The sequence below is a fragment of the Simochromis diagramma genome, unplaced genomic scaffold, assembly GCF_900408965.1.
Source record: "Simochromis diagramma unplaced genomic scaffold, fSimDia1.1 OVJJ01000343.1, whole genome shotgun sequence".
Lineage (NCBI taxonomy): Eukaryota > Metazoa > Chordata > Actinopteri > Cichliformes > Cichlidae > Simochromis > Simochromis diagramma.
The window spans coordinates 13,517,904-13,544,002 of NW_024386831.1; the positions used below are offsets into that span (position 1 = coordinate 13,517,904).

Genomic DNA, 26,099 nt, shown 5'->3' on the forward strand with positions numbered 1-26,099 from the left:
GTAATGCACCATCGAGCTGGTGAGGCAGAGGGGCCCAGGAGGGGAATCAAGGAATCTGTCGAATTAATACATGCAGTGAAGATTCCTCCTGTCATCTCAGCTCTCTTTTACCACTGGCTTTTAAAAGCCATTTAGAGGCAGCAACTGAACAGGACAGACAAGCTTGACAGCGACTCCTTAAAGAGCATCTGTCTCCTTTAACACTTAAATAAACTATGATACTGTCTTTTACACACGAGCTTAATTTTAATTAATGAATTGATTTGTCTTGTCAGTAAATACAGCCAAATTGCCTAAAATATGCCAGAAGCAATATATCTAAATATATATATCCTCCTATAAGACATATTGCAGGCTTTACATCACTTTGGATAACCCCTCTCTTAATTAGAAATGTGCTCAACATTATAAACCATTATAGCTTTTGATGCAGAAGAGCAGTCAGAATTATTTTTCAAGCTGTTAGGATCAAGTTGACAAACTGGAAATCTGGACTTACTTTGTTCACTCATGGGGACTTTGAAACAAGTTTGATGCATGGTGCACATTGTAAAAGGACAAAAGTTTCATGTTTCCGAGTGCCATTGCGGAACAGAAACTGTGATGGTCTGTCACAGCAGGGTTTATCCAGATAACAAGCAGATGACTGCTTTTCTTTAGCTCCTTTAAACTTTTTTTGCCTCCTCCCAACAAGCAACAATTTAAATGAGCTATTTCCCGTACTAAATATATCTGCCGTTAAATTACAACTCCTTGCTGCATTTCATAAAGCAATACATGCTGGAAAAGATGTGCTTAAAAATAATGCAATAATTTATATCTTAGATAAGGAAAGAGATCTACATTTACTCCGTCCACCGTGCTGCTGTAAACTACCTGACAATTGTTCATTAATGATTCCCAGTAAATTCCTTAAAATGGTAATTTGTCATCCTGTCACTTCATTTGTGACCTAAAATTCCTCACTAGAGGCATCATCAAATAAATTAATCACTACCCAGGATCCATTTCTCCCCTGTGCGTGCTATTATACCCGGCTCTCTTGTGTTTCTCTTCATTTACATATATTTAATGGCCCAGTTGTGGTTGGTTGTGCCATGCGACTTGCACAGCTCATGTCAGGTGAAATATTCCGACTGCCACAGTCTTTAACAGTGCGAACCATGTCTTGTTCATTTTCCTTGAATACCTGAAACACAGGAGAATAAAGAGAATTAAAGACATTTTATGGAACAGTAAAATCAAAAGTGCACATTTTGCAGGTTTCTGGTTGGGGAATTGCACTTATAAGATGACACACTTTTCAGAAACGCGTTATAACAGATGCATTCTTTTTTCTAAAACACACACAGCAGATCTTTAGAACGTTTACACAGCTGCTTATAGCAAAAAGAAGCTCGGAAAATTAAATACATACGTTATCTACACAATTTAGTTTTATTTAATTGCATCTCATTACAGCACATGTGTACAGTACATTACCCACCAGACAGATTGCTTTGTTGTGTGCCTTGGCAAAATTATGAGGTTCAGCGTGAAGCTATGATCACAGACAGGACTGAAATACAAAAAATGCTAATTTCAGCACTAAAATGGCCAAAGAAAGATCACAGTGAGATTCAATTTATCATTGTTCCAAATTTTATTAAGCTGTGCAGAAAGAGAAAATTTAGCTACTCTTTGATTAACATGAAATCATAGCCTCTCAGCATCTTGAGAACATCATCTGCTCAGTTAATTACCTTTTTTTTTTTTTAATAGGATATTCTATCAGCCAACCAAAATTTATGTTTAGTTTATGTGCCGAATTTCATCACATTTCCAAAATGGAGGCATCTTGTAGTTTTTCATACATCATGCTCAAAGCTGTTTGTTTATGTTTAATCCGTTAAAAGTGTTTTGAAAGCTTCAAGATTAAAAGTGTTTAAAACTGTTTAAAAGTGTTGTTTTTTTTACATTCTCTTAGGGGTGCATGCAAATATATTCAATTGTTTTCTGATTTTTTTTGACAGATAAAAAACAGCCCAATTATTTTTATGAGCTGAGAGCTTGTCATGTTTTGAACTTCCATCCTCATTAAGGGTCCCTAACACCAGAGGACATGTGAATGTGCTAGGAGCACTACCAGAGAAAACAACAACCCCATGTTGCCAAAAGGATCCTCTCTCGCCCAGCCACCCTGTTAGAACCTCACAGCCCGTTTCAAATGAAATTAGCATAATTAAGAATTAACATGCATTAATTGTGATGCTTAATGCAAACTGAAGCTAAATGTGTCACTTACTGTAGATAAGCTGCTAAATGCTTTGTCACCTCCTCAGTAGTGCTTTGGGTGGCAGAAAATGTTTGGCCGACAACTACTGTAGGCAGATGCAAGACCAGAATATTACACATTGCATGCTCTTTATTACAAAGTACAGTTTACTTTTTCAATTTTTCTCCTCTACTTGATGTGATGCCCCTGTTTGCATGCTTTTTGGGGTTGCTGTGCCAAGCCAAGTTGTGTAAAGGCTTCTGCTATTTTTATGTCTGATAATCCTACTTAGGCTCTTCTTGAGCAGGCCCCACTTCTCTCCATATACAGAACACTGGAGTGGGTAAAAAAAGAGACTTTCGGCAAGCAGTCAGCCACTTGTAACAGAAAAGAACATTAACATTACATTTGGAATTTATTATCAGGCACACATCATTTTATGTCATGAAGTGATCCAAAAATATTTTAATTTCCAAGTCTTTTTTTTTCTTCTTCCAACAGATGGCGCTGTGCTCCATTTGCCTTGATGACCCTTCACCTCCCATCTTGTGTAGCTGAACATGAATCACAGTTTTTGACAGGTAAATAAACAAAGATCCATTCGGTTGTAAAGACTGTCTGGCATGCTTGTATTTTAAAAGAAAAAAAAATCAAGCAGCGTATTGATCAAGGACGTTTGTGATGTTGCAGAGATGGATTTATGACAAAGGAAGAAGAGACTTATGAAGTGCTGATTGGTGTAACCAGGACTCAACCTGGCAATAAAGTCTGGCATTTGGAGAGTACAGAGTGTGCGGAGGGTCATGCTGTACTTTGCCACTTTGAGTGGTTGTGGAGCTGTCCTTTTGGCTCTTGCTCTGTGGTCTGTCAGATGGAAGACTGATGAAAGAATGATCAAGGGAGATCAAAAAGATTTTTCCTGAAACCTCAAAAATGGCTGATGTACCAAACCTGTAACACTGCTGGACATTTTTCTGCAGGAGTTTAGTGTGGAAGTGCTCTGTGGACATTGCTGTTTTTAGATTGCTTTCATTTAAAACATGATATAGGCAACAAATTGCAATAGGGTGTACTGTGGCATGGGGATACCGTTGGAGTATTGTGTTTAGCTGGTTGTAATTCCTTGTATATTTTTATATTTTAAGTTTACAATAAGGTGACCCAACAGTCTCAATAGCTGTTGGATAGATTGCTCTGAATTATTTTAAAGACATGCATGGTACCCAGGAAGATAAAGTGGTATCCAGACTATTTAGTGCAGCCAGGTTCATTTTGGGTTTTACATGAAGTGTCTCAACAGTCATGAAATGCCATAACATGCTGACATACTAAACTATTAGGATTTTGAACACTGTAATCATTATCAATTACCTTTTAACATATTAGCCCAGTGACTGTAAGGGGAGCTTTACCTTCTAAGTAGTTTTTTTTAGTGTTAAATAACTTCATTTATCCAAACTGCTGACAGTATCACTATTTCAGTTATTTAATCTGAAATAGTGATATTTTATAGTGAGTTTTTTCAGGAGCGATGTAACCAGTGTATAAAACTTCATAGTTAGTGCATGACTTTTCTTTGCAAAACTACCATTCTATACCTTTATTTTGCAAAAAATACATCTTTCTCATCCACTGCACTACTGAATGTTTTCTCTTTTCGTACAAAGGAGAGGAGCTGTATGTTTGCAAAGAGCTGGGTGGGTTTTTTTTTTTAACATTAATCTAGATTTAATATACATTCCAAAATGCATTTTCCCTATTAATTAAAAGTAAACCATGTATTGTATGGTACATTATCCCTCTAACGGCCCCATGTGGAGATTATGAAGTGGAAAACTAATGGTGCAGACTTTAGCATTTGGGTTTTGTCATTTACATATCTGTAAGGGGATGTCGATGTATGTGCAAATAAGCAGAACTTTATGTGTCCCGTGCTTTCTCTGCCGCCACCTTTGTCCTCCCCTTCCCCTCCCCAGTTTACAGAGGAAGTCAAAGAAGAAGTGTTGCCTCTCTCCCCTCAGCTAGAGAAGGTAATGAGATTCTGTGCACCCTCTATTACGAGGAGGATGAGAAATCTGATTATTAAGGAGAGGCATGTGGCAGTAAGAAAAATCTGTTTGTTTTTTTTTCTTATTGTATCACCCCAAGAAACAAAGGTGACCCCCATGTTCCATTCATTAAATCTTGCCTCCTCTAATTTATCAAGGTAAACTATCACAGTTTCTGCTGAGCTAATCAGAAATGGGAAAACTTGTTAGGTGTGCCTCAAAAGGACACATCGCAGGATTTGGATATCACTTCACATACTGAGTAGGGCCTAATTCATGCTTCCTATTGCACAATATATGTTTTTTGGACATTTGCATGAGCGCATTGTGCATTTTTTTCCACACAGGATACCTTAGGACAATGAGAATGAATTATGACCTCCATAACAGAACAAGTGTAATTATTTCAAGGACACAGAGTTGCTGCAGGTGTGTCTTCTGATGCAAATATCACAGAAAATAGAATTTTTTTGCGGTATATTGTGAGCCCACACTTATTGTTATTTATGGTAAAATTTCAATACCCAGGGACTGCAAAATTGAATTTAACCACGAGAGAGGCAGAGAGAGAGGGATTCACAACAGAATCGTTATTACTGTTTGTGTTAATATTCGTCAAATATGTCATTCTCATGCGCTTAAAGAATAATTGTGTTAATGTGCTACAAATAATGTGAACTATGTTTGTAGATTAAAAAAATATTGTCTGTGGTCCCTGCATGAGACACGCATGTATCAAAACAATGTGCAAAACATAAGGTTCTGCTTTAAAAAAAAAAAATCATGCCCCTTGAAGTAAAAAGGAGGAGAATCTCATTTTTTATGGTCCGAGAGTTGTTAAGAGCTATTTAGAGCTCTTTGGTGTGAGGGGGTTTTACCTTTGAGAGATGTGAAAAATGTCCCACCCATCAGCTAAGCTGAGTCATTGCTGTATGCCTAACCAGCAACGACTCCTGCACGTCCCTCCTCACAAATGTCACATGAGCTTATGTCAGGCAGCACTTGTGGCAAAGGCACTATACGGGGAAACAAATTAAACTGATTAGTTTACACAAGAAAGTGATCTATTTGCTAAGGAAGAGGGTACAGGTGTAAAACCAAACCTATGGTGCAGGTTTTCTAAACTGTGTTTTCACTGACTCTTGCTCCCTCGCTGGTAGGAAATTACTATGTGTTTAATTTATTTCAGAAAATTTAAAAATGATAGGCTTTTCTAACTTTCTAATCTGCAATAAACACAGTCTAATAGGCATATTTTTAATCCTATTGTGAGCCGATTAGACGCATGAATTCTGCAGGAGCCAGTGAGAAATTGGTATTTATTACTGAACTTGTAATCACACCACCAACCTGTCTCTGCAGCCCCTTGCCTTCTGACTAAGGCCGTGATGTGCACAGCAGGCTCACAAAGCTGCAGCCCCTGGTTCAAATGACCCAGCTTAGCAAGCATGGCTGCTGTGACCCTCACATGACAAAGCCCCTGTGTAATTAATATGCACAGTGAAATGCTCCCTGCACAGCCACTAAAGCGATTGGAATCGTGCACAGGAAACATGTAATGGTGGATTCTCCATGGTGCATGGTTTAGTCAAGTGGCATCTGATTGCGAGCAAGTTCTTTTTTCTTTCTCGTTTTTTTTTCCTTTTAACGTGCCTTAAGATTGAGATTAAGACTTTCTCCTCAAAGATGCAAATTAATCTTTAAAACTGGACATTTCCCAACATGGGGAGCTCAGTGGGGTGACGCTCCAGCCCACCGAGTTCATTTTAATCCCTATGGGCAATTATACTTTCAAATGATATCCCGAAGTTAAATCATGTTCACACTTAATTCATTTAAACACTACATTTTAGGCATGAAAGTCTCCTTGTCTTCCTCAAGACAAAACTGTTGTTTAATATGATACAGTAGCCTCAGTGATAAGGATAGTTATGCTTTGTGCTGTTGATTAATTATGTGTTCTTTTTATTTTGTTGTTTATGTTCGTGTATGTGTGTGGGAGGCTAGATAAGGCAGATGATCAGACAGTACGGCACTCGGATGACATTTCTTTGTCTTTTCATATTTGGCTGATGGGATCGCATGTGTGAGCGCTGGCTTTATAGGCTTATTGTAAAAATAGCCAAATCAAAGATGGGCAGGGTCAGCAAACAGAGTTAGCCTTAATGCGGCTGCAACTCTTCCCTCAAATCCAGATGTGCGATTTTGATTAAGGATGTCATTCCCCTTATGAGAAAGGGAAAACAAATTGATTCTGGATGCTGCTTAAATGTTTATTGGCGTGGTCACTACGGTATCCGCAGAAGTACCGTAGCTGTATTTTTTTTCCTAATTCAGAGTTAATTAATGATATGTGTGGACTATTGTTCCTCATTTTATAATGAATACATTACTGTACTGTCACTGACTCCATTGTGACAAATAGGTGGGTGGATGGATATAAAAAACATACATTGGTGGCTGCCAAGGGGTTAGATTTTGAATTAATTGAGGGAAATGAATTCAGTAGTAATAGGCCCTGACAGCAGACTGTGGCAGTTGTGATGGCAATGATTGATTGCTGATGCACACGCAGGCTTATGACAAACAATGCTTGTTTTGCACCTGATGTATTTTAAACCCTACTTGTGTGTTCATTAAAAATAAATACATAAAGTGACAAATAAATATACAGATTTAATTAATGACAATATGAAAATGTGTTCTTTCCTAGATTTGGAGTCTTTTTTTAAGGCATCCTTTGCTGTTGTTGCTGTGAAGATAGTGTATAGTACTAAGCTGAGTGCTTTCAGGGAGGCGGACTGGCCACCTCTATCTCTGACCCATTTGAGAGAGGGAGCCCTATCACAGCTCTCATCACGCTCTTGTAGTCAGAGCCTTCTGACAGCGGCGTAATGCTGATCAGATAGCTGTGTGGAGTCATTGCTTACATGTGTCACAACCACAGTCCATGATCATGTCAGAGTCATGCTGGGCGCCAGAGCCAGGCTCAGGGCTCAGTGGACCTGGCTGGTTTTGCAGCTGACATTTCCCCAGCATGACCAAGCTAGTCGAGCTCCAGTCACAGCCCCAGCTAATGCGCCTTTCATGGGCCCCGCAGCTCAGCGCTGGCAGCTGGAACGTGGGGGCACAGGTGCTGCCAGTCCCTGTTAGCTTTACAGTACCTCCCGGTGAGTCATAAACAATCCCAGCACGTGTCGACTCTGATACCTCTGCTTATTAGAAGTGTAATGAATACAGCACAAGTCTTTTGTGTGCGCAACTGTGATGGTGTTAGTCGAAGTAAAGTCCTGCCTTCTCTGCCTTTGATCGTTTTCAACCAGCAGCAGCAACAGTTCTGTGGAATCACGATAAATTTGACATTGTCAGTCAAATTTTGACAAAGTAGTTAGATTAGATGGCGCTGCTGCCACTTCATTTAATGTGAATTGCTACTTTTGGATGTCACATGCTTTGCCGTTGCTTTAAAAGACACATACTGATGGTTGTTGTTAATACAGCTAAACAGAGACTTGTGAAACATTCTTGTGAAACCAGATTGATTTATTGGTTCTTTGTGCTGGACACGATTATCTTCTTACTCTGGGGATCAGCCAGCTTCCCAAACAGATCTGGGTCCTGCCATGCAGTCATGACAGCTAAATTGCTTCACTCAAGAGGTTGTCCCCCCGTCCCTTTTACCATAGCCACTTGCAACTAGAGAGATATGTTATAATTGTGCCCAGAGGAACTTGTAAGCTATATTGTGAATCTCTTTCTCTTCCAGAGCACAGTCCTTTGTGGCATCTAAAACTGGGAGGAGGAGGAGGGCAGGAGATGTATTCCCTCTTTGTACGAAGCAATATTGGATCACAGTTTCATAAAGTAGAACACCGTTTAGAATCACTTATTTTCTCTAGAGCTTTGTTTTTCCTCTCATGGCAAATCTACTGTACTTGCTCGGCGGATTGTATTAGCGCTAACAGTCGACATAGTTCGAGAAAATGATAAAAAGCCCAGGTCTTGTTTAATTATTCATAAAAACTTGTTGCAATTTAAAGCTGTATTTCAGGGGTTTACCCCCTTTTCTGTGAGAAACTACCGGCTTTCGAAGTGATGTCTTTTTCACATCCCTGAGCATTTTTAAGTGCAGGTGAACACGTTGCTAGGAAGACAGAAGTAAGAAGGATCTATAAATGGCTTCTACTCCTTTGGTGTCTGCAGTGGAGGTGGTGCAGGGGAGGGAAGGGGTTACTCACTGACCATTAGTGTGCTCAAGTGCAGTACATTCTATGGCCTGTCAACTCCTCGACTAATGTGTGAGGAAATATCTCTATTTTCTCCCTCAGTGAAAATTACCTGGTCTGACATGACTAAGAGTACGCAATGTTTAGACATTTTCTTTCCTTTTTTTGTGGTCTTTCTTTTTTTCTTTTTTTTCTTTAGAAAAGGTGTCATGTTAAAAATGGTGACATTTCGTTTTAAATAAATACCAATTAATATCCTAGAGAAATGAGAATTAAATGCAAAATTAATAGAAATATTGAAGTTTTTTCAAACATCTTTCCTTTCAATGCTGCAGTTGCAGTTGCTGTATATTGTAGTAATCAGAGCAACTAATAAAAAACATAAATACAAGCTATGACAAAAGAGCTGTTTAGTTCTCTCCAACAAACTCCTGCCATAGGTAAAGCCACTTTATTTGACTCTTTACAGGCTAACAAGGCTTCTTTATGATGGTACTTTCTTACTGCTGTGTTTTTCTCCCAGTTAGATCAAAGAACAGGGAGGTTCTTGGGGAAAAAAAAACATACTACATCCTCATCACATGGTCGTCGCGAACAACAATTGTCTCTAAGTAATGCTGAGTGGTACGTAACTAACAAATGAGCCTCTCCATGCTTGTATGTTGAGTTAAGAGGTGCCGAGTGGCGAACAGAGTTACGTGTTCAGGGGTTTTAACCCCTGCTGTTCCTGTCTGTCCAACATCCCCACCGCCACCTACCTCACCCTCTCGCCCCCGCCCGAGCCCCCTCTGTTTTCTCAGCGCTCCGTTTCTTCATAGAGCCAATACAAACAGCATTATTTATGCTCGGCAAAACACTCCTTAATTACTCATGAACTGGCACGCGCTCCAGAGTCCGCCGCTCCCTACCTCCCACCAACAGCCATTAAACACTCCCTAAAAGCTTGCTATTTGATATTAGCACACTTGAGCCTTTGAGAAGAAATAAAAAAAAATAAAAAAATAAATCTGCGAGTGATTTACATATGCACAGCAGCTGATATTTATACTTGGCGGCATGTCCCTGAAGGGCTTGTCTTATTACCTCCATCCTCGGGTCCTTGCACTGAGACCAGGAAGGCAGGCAGGTGATTAATTCTGTACTCATGAGAAGCCAACAAGAGAAGGTTTTTTTTTTTCTCTCCTTCTTCTTCTTTCTTTTGCTCCTTTTTTTTGGAAAACATTAGTTCTCTTTATTTTATGGTTTCCTTTGCCTTTTTTTTTCATATCTAATTTTATTGTTCCCTTTTATAAAGGTTTACATGTGATTAAGTGGTAATGTGGTTTAGGTACACGGTGCACTGCATGTAGATGATGTTTTATCCACTAATAAACAGCTGTTTAACTTTTTTAGATGGTTTATGCCGGACAATTAACCTGCTCTGCAAATCTCTGTAAAGATGATTATGTTTTTACACGTTTCAGAGCATGACAGTTGTGGAGACACTCTTGAGCAGTTGTGTAGCGCACATGATGTCTTTGTACTTTGTCACAACACTAAGAAGAAAGTTGTCATTAGGCTTCTTGTTGCATTACAGTAACATATTTCATCCTAATGAGCTCTCAACCATCCCTTAGCGAATTTATGTTTAAATAAAATTCCTGTGCCGGATGTATGAAGTCTTTTTTTTTTTTTTTTTTACAATGATCCAGCTTTAAAGTTTATTAATTGATCATACAGATACTCTCAGATATATTGATAATGATGTCAAAGGCACACTCTTTACAGCACCTGCTCACAAGCTCACCCAGCAAATAATCCAATAGTATTTTTTATGCTTGCAGTTTAATTACCTGCACATCTTACTTCTAAAAAGCTGGCCAACCATTGAGCCAGATTATTATTATTTAAACCACCAAAACATAAATAAAATGTTCAACTTTGTCTCTAATTACAACATCAGATTGAAACGATAAAGCTATCAACTGCTCGCTCAGTGTGTTTAAAATCCTGCTGTCTAATTACTGCTTTAGTCCCATATCCCTATGACATGGCAGTGATAGATCATTATTTTTCCCTGCAATTTGTTATATTCTTTGCAATATAATTGGATCAGATTAATTATGATGATTAATGGATTCTTAGATTTCTGTGTGTGACCATTAATAGTAGAGGTTTAAAACAGGCAACACGTGCAAATTTAAACCACCAAAGCACAGTGGAGCTGCTTCTTGAACCTCTTTCTTCATCAAATGTGGTTGTTGTTTATTCTGAATGTGTTAAAATTGTATTCTGCTAATTTTTTTTTGGGGGGGGGCTACAAAAAAAGATTCTCCCTCATGTCTTGCAAGCATTGTATTAGTCCGTCAGCATCACTCGGTTTACTGCTGCATAATTTTAAAAAGGGACAGTAGTACTTTTGAGTTAAATTTCAATTTCAAGTTTATAACATGATAGTTTATTAATGAGAACTGAAACTGTTATCCAGTGCCCTAAATCTATATCATGGCTGCAATTTAGCTCTTCCAAAAAATACTGTCCAGTTATGGTGGATGGACAGTAGTCAATTCCCTGTGCATGGGAATGGCTCATTAACGGGGCGAGGCGAGCAGCGTGCGTTTGTATATGGCTGCCGTTGGTCGACGTGCAGAATGGATTTATGGTGTCACTCAGCCCTGGAGAACGACTAATGAGGGTGCGCAGGCTAGCAGCGTCCGAGTGGGGTAATTCCACCCACCATCCATCCAGCAGAGGGGGGTTGGAGCGAGGGGGATGGGGGAGTTGTGGAAGGAGGACACATCCCTCATTACGTGAGTGTCTCAGGAGCTTTCTTTAATATTTTAATAAATAACATCAGCCCAACAAGAAATTAATGAATAGTATCATTAATAATGAGCCCCAGCCTTGTAGTGATAGGACAGATATTAAATTGAACCTATGTGGGGAGATCTCCTGAGACTCAGGATTTTTCCAGCAGCAAACAAGGCCAGTGAATGAGGCAGCCGTCCCTCCGTGCCAACAGCTTTTACAACAGGTTGAAAGTAATAAAGGAGGATTTTCCCAGCGATAGAGTTAAGCCCTAGGAAATCTGCTCATGTAGATCGCTATGAAAGGCACAGCCAAATGTGATCCTTAATTAAACTTTAATCAAGATAATTCTGTTTGCAGGAGAAGTAGTTTAAAAAAGGTGTCCCCAGCCCCCTGTTTCCATCCAGTCAACCTTCCTGCTTTGTGTTGTAGAGGTCATAACCCCACTTATGTGCTTTTTAAACTTGTGTGTGTTTGTTTGTTTGTTCAGTTTGTTTTCATTTGCAAAGCCTGGTATTGTGTCTTTGTATGGTTTTGCTTTAGCTTTACATTTGTCAGGATTTGATATTGTCTTTCTTTGTTTGGTCTTAGAACGTTTTGCCACCCCCACCCAACATTAGGAGGGAAACCAAATGCTCTTCTCTGCTAGAATTAAAAATTAGCAGAGTTATTATAATACACTGTGCCTATGCAGCATACATTTCAAAACTGTGTAAGACTGACATCTGAAGAAAATAAACTTCTTTCAATTTTTAGGCCTGACAGGTTCAAAACTCTTTAATGAACAAGCTGAAGAAGCCGGCTACACCAGACTTTTACATTGCAGCGATCATGTGTGAGTAATGGCGTTTGTTTTGCATCTTCCAAATGCTATTATTACTGATAGAAAAGTATTAATTTTTGTACAGATATCTTTTCATTGTAATTTATGCCACTTTTTAGCTACTAAATCTCAGTAATGCCTATCTTATTAACATACTACACAAATGGTTTGGTAGCTATGCAACAACTTATCTTAAAGGTAAAATACATTAATTTACACAGAGCAGATTTAGGTCATGCCATATTCATTTACATAATAGTATGCATTATCATAGCAGATAGACTACAGTATGAGGCAAAGTGCTTACACTTAATCATTGGCGTGTTACCTTATTACATGAAAAGTTAATGTATGTTTGTTGGATTCTCTAATGTGTACAGTATGTATTCTTTTCCACTTGCCTGCTAAAAGATGATAATACACACTGAGACTACAGTAGTGTCTTGTGTTAGCTAGTTTTGGGGGAATTCTTTTAGAGTTTTTTAAAGCTGTATATCACAAGATCATATTCATATAGTTTTATTTGGGTTTTTCTTTTATAACATTTTCACCGTTGCACTGGTTTAAATATGATTATGTCAGAGCACTTTGTATTAAAGCAGAAAAGTTGTGACAGCTTTTTAAAAATCAATATAAATGGAAAACAATGATACTCAAATAACTTACATCATATATTCATTTAAAAACACTAAAAAACATTTTTTTAATCTTCAAACTGAAAAATGTAATTGCTCTTGAAAACTGTTATTTTGTTATTTTTAATTAGGACAATGGCATATTGTTCCATCTACTGTGTTGCATGAGCTCATTGGAAAAAATGCTAAATGCTTTTCCCTTTTTTTAAAAACAAAATATAATGTAAGGTGCCCATTAGTTTCAGGCCTCCGGTCCCTGTGTTTATTTTTATAACAGAATATGGTTTAGTGTTTTCTTGCAGAAATAAGCAAGGCCTTCCAGAAGCCTACGGTGCTTCAAACCATGTAAATACTGTTCAGTGTTTAGGGGCAAATTTCCATAACATTTATACTAATGGACTTTCATACCATTACAGTTACTTGCCTTTGAAGTATGAGTTCATAACAGACTGAATACAGTAATCATGATTTCTTGAAACCGTTTCAAATATGAATATATCAAACCAAAACACAGTTTTATCTCCATTTTAAAGAGTTTGGGCATTTCTCACCCTGCTTCTACAAAGAAACATACTTTCTGGTGTTCCATTGTCACAAGGGGTCGCTGCAGCAGGTCACAGCAGGAGTTTTACAAATCTCATAAACCCATATTTTATTTACAATAGAACACAGATTTTTTTTTTTTTAAATGTTTGAACTGAGAAAATTTACCAGTTTAAAAAGAAGTAATTTAATGACAACATAAAGTTGGGATGGGGCAACAGAAGAAGAATCGGTTGGAGGAACATTTTCAAGTCATTAGGTTAATTGGCAACAGGTCAGTAACATGATTTGGCAGAAATAAATAACTTAAAGAGGCAGAGTTTGACCTAAGGAAAGATGAGAAGAGGTTTGCCGGTCCGCAAAAAAAAGTGCATCTACAAATTGTGAAACAATCTGAGAGTTCCTCGGTGTATGTGAAGACTTCGATTATCTATCTAATTAAAAGATTCTGAGGAGCTGGAGAAATCTCTATGCGCAAAGGACAGGCCAAAAATCTATACCGGATGCTTGTGATTTTTTGGGCCTTGAGGCAGCGCTGCATTGAAAACAGTCACAATTCCGTAATGGAAATCACTGCGTGGGCTCAGGAACACTTCCAGGAATCACCATCTGTGAACACAGTTCATCATTCAATCCACAAATGCAGGTTAAGAAGAAGCCACATGTAAACATGAACCGGAGACCAAAAGTTAATTTAACTTGGATACATTGGAAAAATTCACTGTGGTAAGACAACTTGAAACTTGAAATTCTTTTTGGAAAAACATCGACATCGCATTTTTCTGGACTAAAGAGTAGACGGGAGCATCAAGCTTATCAGCACCCGATTCAAAAACCTACATCTCTGATGTTATTGGATGGCCATTAGTGCGCATGGAATTGGCAGTTTGCACATCTGGAAAAGCACCATCAGTGTTGAAGGGTACATACAGGTTTTAAAAGCAACATAGGCTCCCATCCAGATGGCTTCTTTTTTAGGGGAATGCCTTCCAGGTTTAAGCAAGACAATGAATCTGTTACAACAGGATGTCTTTGCGGTTATTGACTGTTGATCAGCTAGGATCCTATAACAAGAATCAATCATTTTTGTAGTGTTTCAATTAGTTTTTTTTTTCTTTTTTTTCTTTTTTTTTGCTGTTTCTTAAGAATGCTCAAATATGTTTTTGGATGATGCCCATTAGACGATTGCAGAGAGCAACCTTCAGAAAACTGAAACTTCAACACTTTCTCATGAATATTTGACTATTTGATCTGTGAACAGGTGGTCACTGTTTCCAGTTAATTAATTCAATGGCATTTTTACTACCTCTGACTTGTTTATTGCAATTTCATATCAAATATACATTATCAATTTAATTCCTGTTTTTTTTTTTTCTTACTAAAGAACGACTTTGTCTAAGAAGCTTTAATTAGTCATACGGAATTTCTCCCATGTGTAGTTTTGCTATGAATTGATCTATTTGAAGGTGAAGTCATTGCTAGCTTGAAACACCACTTTCAAAGTATTTTGCCAGCCCTGTAGATTTAGCAGCAAACTGTGTCTACTAACATAAGTTATAGAAAGTATTTATAAGCCTGTGCAACAGTTTACAGCCTCATGTCTGTTCTTTATGTTGCTTAGAGCCTGAAGATCTTCAGTGTTTAGTCCTTTTTTCTTGCTTATAAAGACTTTATTTTCAGCTTCTTTGTTTTTAAGGATGTTACATATGACAGGTAAAGAAATCCATGAATTTCTTACAGTTTTGTGTTTTAAAAAATGATTCTTAAATTATTGATAATCTTTAACAGACTGATGAACACCATCCATTATTACTTTTAAAAGCCTTAATCAGATGCTTTTGTCTGATAAACTAGGTTTTTCTTAGCATTACACAACTTTTCCTGCCCGTGTCCCAGTTTTTTTTTAAGTTTGCTGCAGGCATCAGTTTTGCTTGGTGTAAATTAAAAATTTAGATATTTGAATTTCAACGCAACTGTTTCCTTTCTTGGAAACAAAAATCTTTATTACATATTGACTTTATGGCACAGTAATAGAGCTTTAATTAAATATTCTTGTAGTTTTGAATTTTTCTTTTAATATCCTTGAGCTAATACAACCAAACAGACACCTTTCAAAGTGCTGAGTTTTTTCTTGGAAATTTGGCTTGCCATTTCCGTTCTGTTTGGACCATATGTCCCTGCCACCTACAATATTTATTCATTCCCCACTGTATAAGAAAAATACCAGTTTTTCCTTCATAATGAAAAGTGGATTACTGTGAATCACAGGAAAGCATCGCCAGCTGTCACAGAGAAATGAGACCATGCTGGCCAGTGTCTATGATGATTAAAAAACACATTTAGGAATTAATGATTAATTAGCTCGTATTTGTTTCTATGAAAAGCAGCAGTGGAACTGGTCAGTATAAGGTTATTAATGATCATATAAATAGTTCACAATGTTTATTATTAGTAAAATTTGTTCAACAGGTGGAACTAAAAGTTTGGAAAACAAAAAATTGCACTGTATTTCTATACCGAAGTGTGGTTCAAAGATATTGATGAGAAGCTGTCCTGGTGTGTAGTGTGTAAAAAGGGACAGTGCTACTTCAGAGTTAAAGAAAAAAACAAAACAAAAACGCTGCAGTCTTCACCACCTGAAGAATTAGCAGTGGGGTTTGACTGATTACAGTGCAGCCACTGCTTGTTTGGTTGCCTCCTCTAAAAGCAATACTCAGCAGAACATTGCTTTTTCTCCTTCACATTGTGCTTTCTGCATGAGTAATTGCATCCTTGATTTCTGAGGTGCAGTTGTACAGCTTCCACAATAGAAAAATCATAAGATCATTAGAGGCTCCTACCCCTTGAAAGGAGTTGCTTTCATTGAGGTGATTTTTAAAATAGCTTAATATGAATAAAACATCTGTTTGTACAATAAAGAGGTTCACATCTCCATTTCTGTTAATAATACTATATTGAGCTTGCTGTATCAAGACTACAGCTATATTGAGCTACACTTGTTCAGCATGCTGTAGGAGTCTGACCAGACAAAGACAAATCACAAGCTCTCCAGTATCCATAGTGCTGTACATCCTTTAATCATAATGACTAAACAATGAACAACACTGGGCTCGTGGCATTGGATTAACAAAAGCAGCGAGGCTCCCTTTTTCCTCCTTCATGCTGCTGATGGAATGACTAATGCACGCGGGGTCACGGTGTAAAACTGTTGCCCCAAGGTCAGCGTACTGACACTTAATTGTTTGTCCTGTCATGTGTCACTTCCTTGAAATTTCATATCTGACCCTTGTTAGCCCCGAGTTTCTGTTTTAATCCCCAGTGTGACAGAAAGATCAGAACTGTGCTGTGATCAAGATGTGTCAGATTACTTGTGTTGGGTCCTGTCATTTTGATGCAATGCAGGCCCCAGATACTTGTCTGTCATGTGCAGACTGAGGCATTGTCTCGTTCTTTAAAGTTGTTTTCTTGATGTTTGTCTTAGGGCATCAACAACTTACTTGAAAAACAGGCTTAGATAGTTTAATGTACAGAAGTGCTTTTTTGTAGCTGAACACGGGTCACTGGGAATATTGTCTCCTTTCTTTTATGATTGTTAAGACAATACTTTTGCAAATTATTTTCCCAAAACAATCTCATCTATTACAATTACATTGTATGTACATTGTAATAAATTTTAGAAATTGTATTATTTAGGTCTGAAATTAAGTTCAGCATCTTTAATTTTATTTGTTCATGGGGAACATTATGCCCATTTCGATGAAGGTTTTATGCACCTTACCTCTTAGAGTTTTGAGGGAACAGCTAAAAACAATAGAAATTGGATTATAAATGGAAAGGTACATCAATCACAGCACACAGGTAATATTGCTTTTTCACCCGACAAGCTACTGCAGGAAAACGAGCTACTGCATGAATCTTCAGTTAGTTAAATTCTGGATTTTATGGGAGGCCATTTTTAAAAATTATATATCACAGTTACACATTTATTCTGCGCTTGTTTGATCAATTTTTATGTGTGCACTGTAAACGTGCATCACAGTTTAAAGAATCAGTGATCTGAGGGTTTTCACAGTCCGTAGCTTTGCAATGTATTTGGTGAGGGGTTGTTACAGATAAGTTGAGTGTAGGCCAAAATGAGTGTTTAATTCGTACCGGATGGGACTAACCACTGGTATAGGTTAGCTGGAGGTAAAGTGCTTTTTTAACCCATTGAAAAGATAATTTAAATTATCCTTCTTTTTGTTTTTTTTAAATAAACCTTTGACATTTGACCTTTACATCAATTTTCATTTTCACCTGTCAACGGGCGTACACTTGTACAAACTTCTGTATATGCAGATGGGGTGCATAATTCAAACATCTATCCTCTTTCAGCAACACACTAAAGTCTTACTGATGCTGTTATCTTCAGTTTGATTAAAAAAAAGCCCCAACCATCTACTTATATAACTGATTTGTGCGACACATTTTTATGTTTTTTAATCCTGACCTATTTTGCAAACAAGTACACAAACTGAAACACCACAGGGCATTTACAAATCAGTCTAAAAATCCTTGCAAACTCTATTATCTGTAATTTATGATGTCTTTTTTTCCCCACTCCTGCAGTTCCCCATGTGCAACACTGTGAGGTTATCACCAAAGACTTAACAAATGATGTGCTTGTGTTTGTATGAATGTATTGATCAGTGGTGTATTTGGGCAGATATCTTTCTTTATTTAGGATGGCAGGCTTGCAGGCAGGAACGCTGTCTCTCTCCTTCATGCCATGTCTTCTGCTTTTTGCCTCACTGGCTTCCCTAACTGCCCCGCTTTATTGAATAAATTCAGGCTGTCACTTCCCATGCTGGTGGAATAACTCAAACACAGCATATAATAATACAGGAAAAGTAGGATAAAATAATCTTGTCATGGCTGTAAAAGTGATTGCTTGAAGCCATAGTCAGCAATCAATACACTAATTCCATAATTTATACTTGCAGCAATTGAGGAGGAAGGAAGCTCTGATATGGTATTTCTTGGCTCACTGACCAACTTTGACCTTCAGTAGAAGTGAAGAGTGGGATTATTGTGTTGTTGGGCTCAAAGAAATCACCTACAAGTGTTGAGAGGCAATGTCTGACATTTTATGTTCAGGTCCGAAACCTAAACTGATTAATTCTTGGTAAGCACCAGCTCTTGAGCTTTCACTATCTTTATGACAGCAAATCCCTGACACTCAGCTGACAGAGTGAAACGTAAAAGCTGGCCAGTGATTTTCTCTAACTTATTTCTTTTATCCTTTCTTTTTATGGAAGGGGAAGTACCTTTCTTTTCCTCCCTGGAGCAAGAAGATTTTTCACCAAAGCAGAAACTCATTATCAGTTCCTCATTCTGTCTGCTTCACTTTTCAGAGGTTGCCTTTCATATGCTACTTCAGTTTCCATTAATTATGTCTTTTTATGGGTCATTTCAGCCTCCACTTTATGGCTAAGACTGCATGCAGATAGTACCCAAGTAGATATTGCAGCAAACTACAATGTTTATTTGCATTTGCTCAGAAATGTTTCAACAGATCCCTCCTCAGAAGTGTACAACACTGCTGCTATTACTAGGGCAGGCCCCACATAAAATCCATGAGGAGCAGAATACCGGAAGGCATCAGAAGTTTCTCTGAAAAGAAGAAATTGATTGCAATTAGCAGAGAGATTTTTTCAAGTGTTTTTCTCCCCCCTCTAGTGATGCTAATAACTTAATGATCCCCACACACAAAAAAATGCATGCAATTTGCCCCGATTAGATTTAACCATATTGTATACTTATGTGCTACAGATTTCCAATCACTGAAGGTCTGATTGTGCGTCACTCATTGTATAGTAAATAATGGCGTCAACAGCCAGAAAAATAGCACACCTACTCTAAAAGAGTTGCTGTCAAACCGGAGCAAAATGTGATATATACTTACTGCGTTGTTAAAGTTGAGTCAAACTTTTCTGTTACTGTCAGTGTCTCGGGTTTTTCTTTGTGCCATGCAAAAGGTACTATAATTACCAGCTGCATTAGTGTAGCGGGTACTATTTCCATCAGCTCTGAGTCTCTGTGTGGGTGTCATTATGGCAAAATGTGGTCCCAGAGACACCTACTGAACTGGGAAAAACCTCAAAGAAGCTTTTGAGTGCTTTGGGTTTTTTTTTTTATGTCTGTCCATAGAGTACTCACAAGTACTGAATACTTATGTAGCATTGTAGTACTGTCTGCTAGGTGCTAATAATTCAAAATGTCAGCAACTTGATAAAAGTGGAAAGACATTGTGAAGAATCCTTCAATAAATGCTTCCAAGTGTGATGACAGAATCGGTCTCCTTCGTCAAAAGTGTTTTAATTTTATTTTCTGCCAGTTTGTGACAGCAAAGACCAGATAGTGATCACTTCACAGAAAAATAATGGTATACATAGCTGCCATGAACTGAACAAATATTGAATTTATTAGTTAGAATAGCATATCATTCTTCCAAATCTCCTTAATCCTAATTGTTTAATGAAAAACAGTTACCATTTAAATGCAGGGGGTCATTGGGAGACTGGACTGTATCCCTGCAGAAACAGGGTGAGAGGTGTGGTACACCCTCGACAGGTCGCCAGTCCATAACGGGCCTGACGCAGACACCGACAGGGCTGACATTCACGCTCACACTCACACCAAGGGCCAATTTGGAATCACCAGTTAACCTAACACACGTGTCTTTAGACTGCAGGAGGAAAACAAAGCCCCTGTAGAAAGGGGAACCACGGGATCAGGGAAAACAGGACACTTCACATAGAAAGCCTCTGGGTATGTTTGGAGCTTGCATGCTGTGTGGCTGCAGTGCTAACTACTGCACCACCAAGCCACCATGAAAAAAATTGTATATCTTTAAATCAACCCCAGTAATTTCAACTCCAGCGATAGCCCTTCCCTGCCAAACCAGACCTCAAGCCAATATTCTAACCCGGTGAGACCCAATTATAAAGCCCCGCTAACAGTGACTGTGCAGTCCATAAGCTCTGTAGGTAGATCGAGGTAGTCTAAATCAGCAGGGGGCAGTGGCCCATAAGACCCCTGCCAAGCTATTGAGAGCAGATGGAACTTGGAGTGTCATAATGATCACTAAATGTCTGTGATGTTCAGTTACAGCGGGAGATTGGCAAGGAGGTGCATGACCTTTGGTAGACTGACCTACTGGCTGACTCCTGAGGAGGAGGTACTATAACACAAGAGTCAACATTCAAAAAGAAAAGAGGCAAATGAACAAAAATGACTTGTTTATAGCGCATGAGTAAAGTATCCCTATGCTTTATTGATTTACTGCCCATATGTGTGCATCTAAGCACAAGACCATAAAGTGTGTGTGGGTGTGTCTGCTATGGACAAAGTGGCGTGGTAGTGGAGTAGGGGTGGGGGGGATAAAACGGGAGGGGTGTGACAGACAGAGATCTCACCTCACACTTCACGTCCCAAATAGATTAAAGGAATTTTTCCTTCGGATTCTGGCTTTCCCACTGCTGCCTGAAGCAGAATGAGCACTTGTGAGGATAATTAAAAATGATGATATAAAATGACAGAGACATGATTTCTGCCTGCAGCAAGAGGTCTCTGAAGACAGTCTAACCAAACCGTCATGCCACCACTATTCTGTTTTACATGACTGTTTCACCGTACTAAATTGATACCACGTAAATACTCTATTGAATTAAAGTTTGATTAACAATGGTGACTCAAGGTTACTCTCTATTGATGGAAGTACCCCCGTCATGGTGGTTAAGTTGGGGTGCGTCATTATTGTTAGACTATTGTGAGTCTTTTTTTTTTTTTTTATATAGACAGAATGGACTTTTAAGTCATTAAGTGTGTTTTAACCCCAACAAATTTAGCATTTATGAGCAGTTAACAGTTTCTCTTTTACAGGAGAATGGAAATAAATATCCAAAACTGCTTATAACATGTACAGCTTTCACCTATATTTATATATTATTCCCTTTCTAAAAATGCCATTTTTCTATTTGGATTACATGAGCAACTTTTGATTTTAAAGAAGTGTCTAAATATCATTATAGAAATCTGTGTAGCTCCACTTTTTTCCACTTGTGCACAGGTGAGACGATAATGTCAAACTAATTATCTCAGTGAAGAGTAGGAAAATGGGAGAGAGCTCAGCTTTTGATTATTCATGAGTTTTGAAAGTTTCATAATATCTAAACGCTTTAATTTGGGATAAAAATGGTGGCCTGACTATTTAAAAATTCATTATTGGACGTAATACACAATTAAGAGTAAGTTATCCCTCTGTAAATAGATCATTTGCATCTCAGGTTACTGAACTTGCTCGACATGTGTTGCGCTGGCCGTGTATCAGAATCGTTTGATTGGTGTGGTTTATTTGAAGCAGTCGACAGCTGTCAATAAGAGCAGCAAGGGGGCGAAGGGTTAGATATGGGCTTGGTGGGGGGATGGTAAAACACTAAACCCCCCACTAGGGTCCTTCTAAGGATAAATATTGATTGCGGACAGTTTTAATTACTTTCCTAAATTGAGCAATTTTGGTTTTCCCAGTTGGCTCCCTGTGAAAAATCCATGTAAGGCTCTACATTGAGGGAAAGGAAAGGAAGAGTTGGCGCACCATAAATCACTGCAGATACATAATTCATTGGAAGCATGTGAAAAGGACAAGACAAGATGCTTTGGATCATTGAAAACAGCATCGCCACTGGTCTTTTCATGTAGTCAATCTCCCCCTTTGTTTGCTTTGCCCTCAGAAATTTGTTACTTTATTCGACTTGCACTCTCTTCCAAATAATTCTGACTGGCGAAGGTGATCCCTTTCAGTTTTATTCTAGTGTTTTGCTTTCATTTCTGACCCCCATTGATACTTCAACAGAGCAAATGCCAATATTTAATTAAACATGAAAAATTATTCACTGCTGTGATGCTGACTAGTATTTCTGACATTCATGTGTCTAGGCATCTTTTGAAAGGCTTTACTCTGCTAATGTTTGGTCCAGTTTTGTCAGCATAGAAAACATTTTTCTTTCACAGTCTTTCAGTATCACTCCAGAATTTGGATTCTATTTAATTATGCATATTTCATTGACATCTAAGTTGCATGGCTGTTGTGCTTTTCAAAGGGCTGGCTGCTAAGAACTTGAAGGGCAAGACTTTATATTGGAGTTGTAATATCTTCATCTTGATCATATGTAATGCATGGCAACTGGAATTAAAAAATTTTGAATGTTGCCTTGTGAGACTTTCCACACAAGTTTGTTATCTATTACAGTGAAATGAAATAAAGTATTTTCATTCAAGAGGCATGTATGAACGTCCAGCTCAAGTGCAGTTCAAACTCCAGCCCTCTCACTCCGGCGGACCATTTCTCATATCACTGAGCTACTTAACAAATCAACAAACTGTGCACATCACCGATAGGCAATGATTAGTTCTGGGGGCTCTGCAACTGTGCAACAAATGACATGTAATTTACATGTCTATAATTTTTAATGGGTATAATGTGGTTTATATTAGAGTTTATACTATACTGCTATCCTTATACAACATCAACATCTGTCTGTCTGTGGTTTAGTTTTTGTTGTCATACTGAACCCGTTTAGATATTGTTGCCATATTTGCTTGGATGCTGATATAGTTCATTTTTCCTTACACTATCTACAAAAGCACAAATGCTCTTAATGGCATCATGCTAAGATAGTTAGAAAGATAAACACTGACTTTACGAAACTTACAGGTAGCCTATAGCGTTTAACCTTGATGTTTATTGACTTCTCTAGTGTTGCTAAAAATTTCCTCTATGTGAGAAAAGTCCTGTAAAGTTAGTCATTCACCACAACTCATTTTAAGTAAGAGATGAATACCAAATATATGCTATGGCAGTCTGTTTAATACGTGTCTGGACATTTTACCAAAATCCACAAATGTCAACTTCATGCTTCCCTGGAGGAAAAGTCAGAGAATCACTGAAGTCATTTCCATTCATTCTCTGCATAAGCTTAACCCCAAGAACATCCTTCTGATTAAATAGCTTAAGCCCGCATTCTGTCTGAAGGCCAGCAGATGGCAATAGCTATGGTTGCAAAAAGACTTTCTTCCTATGGAAAAACAGCTTTCTGCCTTGAACTCTGTAAAGTCTTTCCTGCTTAGTTAACACGCTCATTCACTCAGTTTTGGTTATATTGAACAAACACAAAGCCTATTTTAAAAAGCTTTGTCGCGCTACGTTTCAAAATGGAGGATTATTTGTAGTGTGAAACACATGCTCATTGGTTAACGGCTTGTCAATCACAAATCAGTAGCCAATGACAGTGTGTTTGTTTCTTTGCCACACATTGATATTATGGTATCTAGATCTACCTTTTATTCTGTGATGGACAGAGATTTGACAGAAAATGAATTAAATGCCAAACATGGCAGATAACTGGAAGGTTAATCATTGTGCATAACTTGCTAGCCACTAGTTACTTGTATGTTAGCCAGACTTATAGGTAAAAAGCAAGATGCAAGTGAGCCTCTGAACTTTTTTCTGTCAGAAAACCCTTTGCCTGTTTCTTTATAAACTATAGCAATAGAGATAGCTTTGGTAGCTTGCGTGTATAATAATATGCCGCTTAGCTGCAAGCAGCTGTTAATGCCTGGTTATTGTGTGCTGGTTTAGTGAAAGCTGTAATGTTTAAAGTTCAAGTAAACAATGAACTGGAATAATAAATTACAGCACTTTCAATCGATCGTGCCTTCTGTGCCGTCCATTTTTATAGGAAATTGTGGACTTGTCATTTATGTTTTGAAATTTAGAAGTAGCAAGCTCTCCGTGGCTGTGTCACAACAGGCTGTAAATGGCAGCATCCACTCCTCCTTCCTCAGGGGTGCAGCCTCGCTTCGGCTTGCCTGCGGGAGAGGGAGCACAGCATCCCGCTGCTCATCTGTCCCAAATTCACTCAGCCAGACCTTCTCCCCTGATACCAACTCTACATAATAAGAACAGATTTGTCACTGGAATAACATGTTTGGGGTTTCTGAGCAAGGCATTTCACTGCAGCATTGTAAAGACCCCTGTACTGACCCTTGCAAAGAGTCACAGGAAGAAGAATTTTTACACTCTGTTCATCAGAGATTCCACTAACAATTGGCTTCGAGAGTGGAAAGTGGCCGGAGCGCTGACCTTAATCTAAAGGGCTGTGCTGTTGTAATCAGAGGTGAGTCTGGTCAGCTGTGCTATACCAGCCCGTTGTCCGTCCATAACACGATGCCAGCTGGGGAATGCATACAAAGTGAAGCATTAAATGTAAATACTCCAAGTGTAGCGTCTCAGTCACTGGGGAGCTTGTAGACCTCTTATAGGCTGGTGCGATTTATTCACTGAAAATACAACATCTCACTTGTTTTCATTGGATACACATGAAAATGATGTAAAATATATAGATATACATGAAGCTGATGTTGCACAGGCAGCAAACCTATTTGCTCTTAGCATTGATGCCTACCAAGCATCATGTTTTCATGCCTTCTCCTTCTTTATCAGTAGAATAATGCAAACAAAAGGAGAGAACTCTTGAATGGTGTGTGCTGCAGTCACTTATTGTTGTTTGACGTGTCTGTTGTTTTATGGTATCTGGCCTTTTTCACATTGTTATTCATGTGAGTGAATCAGCATATATAAAGTACATCAATAGTGTAAACACTTTGCCTAACCCTGCAGATGATGAGGGTTGTTCTTAAACAAACTCAAATGAATAAATAATATGTCAAAGAAGTGCTTATTCTCAAATCCATAAATTACTTCTGCAAGCTTTCCAGGCCCTCCATGACATCGGTGTGTGAGTGAGAGTCCCACCTGTGATTACGTCCTGCTACTTCTTATGCACCAGACTGACAAGCCTATATTGGAGAGAGGCGTGATGGGGGTGGAGGGGAAGACAAGCCCCTCGCTCTTGAGTGCTAATGGATGATTGGAGGCAGGATAGGAAGCTTCAGTTCTCTCTTTTATCCTGGCCTGCTTTGACCCTGAGAGCCAGCAGTAATCGGTCCGGCAGAGGGGGTAATCATTCCCCGCGTGCAGACTCTGATAAGTTGGAACACCTTCCCTAAGCAGCGGAGGGAGCTCCCGCGGCCTCCCTGGTTATCGCTGTCCCCGGCACACCTTCAAGAGGCTGCGTTGCCTCCTCTCCCAGCCTCAAAGGCTCCATCAACAGCAGCTCTCTGGCTCGCTTTCATCTGACAGAGCACATAAGCCGGTGAAAGGGAGAAAAAAATAAACTGGGTTCTATCTCTCAAATTGTGATCTTATGAATTCGATTTGGTCACTTTTAAAATGTAACCGCACAATTTGTTATTTTCCCCCGTTTCCCTTTCTCTGTTAATATCTATGGCGATAAATTGGTTCAATTGACAGGCTCTTTTTTTTTGTTGTTGTTGTCGGGTGCTTCTTTATTTGAGATAAGGTAGCAAACTGTGGTCACCTGAATCGGCTGAGAACTTCTCTGAGGCTTGAATGCTCTTGCTCAACACTTTCATGTAAGCCACTGTGAAAATTGTTTGGCTTATTTTGTTGAGGAAAATCCTCGTGTTTTGCTTGATTACATTTTGTTATGGTTTTCCTCCCATTTTTCAGAGAACTTCTTAAGCCTGCCGAGATTACTGTTTAATAGGGATGATATTGTGCTGGCTTTATTGGCTATTTGCAGCTGCACCGCCGGTTCATTTAATAGCCCCGCCGGTTGTTAAAGGGATTACACAGCTGCCACACTCTAGAGTCTACAGTGG

At 38.6% G+C, this 26,099-nt stretch overlaps 1 protein-coding gene across 10 annotated transcripts in view; it reads left to right on the top strand.

Annotated features, from left to right (window-relative positions):
- Positions 1-26,099, top strand: part of LOC120731156 — a 102,548-nt gene that overhangs the window by 40,376 nt on the left and 36,073 nt on the right. For 9 of the 10 annotated variants that reach the window (XR_005695305.1, XR_005695307.1, XR_005695303.1 and 6 more), the window contains 2 exons: positions 2,756-2,835; positions 2,945-4,159. The gene's annotated coding sequence lies outside the window, so the exon portion shown is untranslated. Of the gene's footprint in view, positions 1-2,755; positions 2,836-2,944; positions 4,160-12,071; positions 12,151-26,099 lie in introns of those variants that run through there. The other variant, XM_040028019.1, reaches the window with a different exon arrangement.